This window comes from Colobus angolensis, unplaced genomic scaffold, assembly GCF_000951035.1.
Source record: "Colobus angolensis palliatus isolate OR3802 unplaced genomic scaffold, Cang.pa_1.0 Scaffold169, whole genome shotgun sequence".
NCBI classification, from domain to species: Eukaryota; Metazoa; Chordata; class Mammalia; order Primates; family Cercopithecidae; genus Colobus; species Colobus angolensis.
Window position 1 is genome coordinate 482,451 of NW_012114810.1, and position 1,126 is coordinate 483,576.

At 49.2% G+C, this 1,126-nt stretch overlaps 1 protein-coding gene across 1 annotated transcript in view; it reads left to right on the forward strand.

Moving 5' to 3' along the window:
- Window positions 1-1,126, forward strand: part of MRPS21 (mitochondrial ribosomal protein S21) — a gene marked incomplete at its 3' end in the record, with an annotated part of 21,221 nt that overhangs the window by 5,744 nt on the left and 14,351 nt on the right. The gene's annotated exons all lie outside the window — the stretch shown is intronic.

Genomic DNA, 1,126 nt, shown 5'->3' on the forward strand with positions numbered 1-1,126 from the left:
TGCCTCAGCCTCCAGAGTAGTTGGGACTACAGGCGCCCGCCACCTCGCCCAGCTAGTTTTTTGTTTTTTTAGTAAAACAGGGTTTCACCGTGTTAGCCAGGATAGTCTCGATCTCCTGACCTCGTGATCCGCCCGTCTCGGCCTCCCAAAGTGCTGGGATTACAGGCTTGAGCCACCGCGCCCGGCGTATATTTTTAATTTAATAAACATTCAGTTTTTGCTTTTCCTGTTTTTTTTCTGTTTTTTGCTTGTTTGAGACGAAGTCTCGCTCTTGTCCCCCAGTCTGGAGTGCAATGGCGTGATCTCAGCTCACTGCAACCTCCGCCTCCTGGGTTCAAGTGATTCTCCTGCCTCAGCCCCTCAAGTAGCTGGGATTACAGGCGCCTGCCACCATGCCCAGCTAGATTTGGTATTTTTAGTAGAGACAGGGTTTCACCATGTTGGCCAGGCTGGTTTCGAACTCCTGACCACAGGTAATCCACCCATCTCGGCCTCCCAAAGTGTTGGAATTACAGGCGTGAGCCACCACACCCAGCGCACATACTACTTTTATGGTTCTCTTTTTATTGATGACTGGCATTTTACACATACCTATTTCCTGGGTGGAAGTGTTAATATTAGACAGCAGGAGAGTGGTCAGTGTGACACCCTGTGGTTTCAACCCTGGCTGCCTGTTAGGATCACCTGGGGAACTGTCAGGAAAACAAAACTAATGCCAGGGCCCAATCTGAGATGAATTAGAATCTCCAGGGGTTGGCACCTGGCTGGCAGCATTTTAAAAAACATACCATGAGATTTCACCAGGATTGAAAATTATTATAATAGACTTGTAGCCTCCTGGCCGGGCACCGTGACTCATGCCTGTAATCCCAGCACTTTGGGAGGCCGAGACAAGTGGATCATTTGAGGTTAGGAGTTCGAGACCAGCCTGGCCAACATAGTGAAACCCCGTCTCTACTAAAAAATATAAAAATTAGCCGGGTATGGTGGTGCACGCTTGTAATCCCAGCTATTCAGGAGGCTGAGGCAGGAGAATTGCTTAAACCCAGGAGAGGAGGTTGTCGTGAGCCGAGATCACGCCATTGCACTCCAGCCTAAGTGACAGAGTGAAACCCTGTCTCAAAAA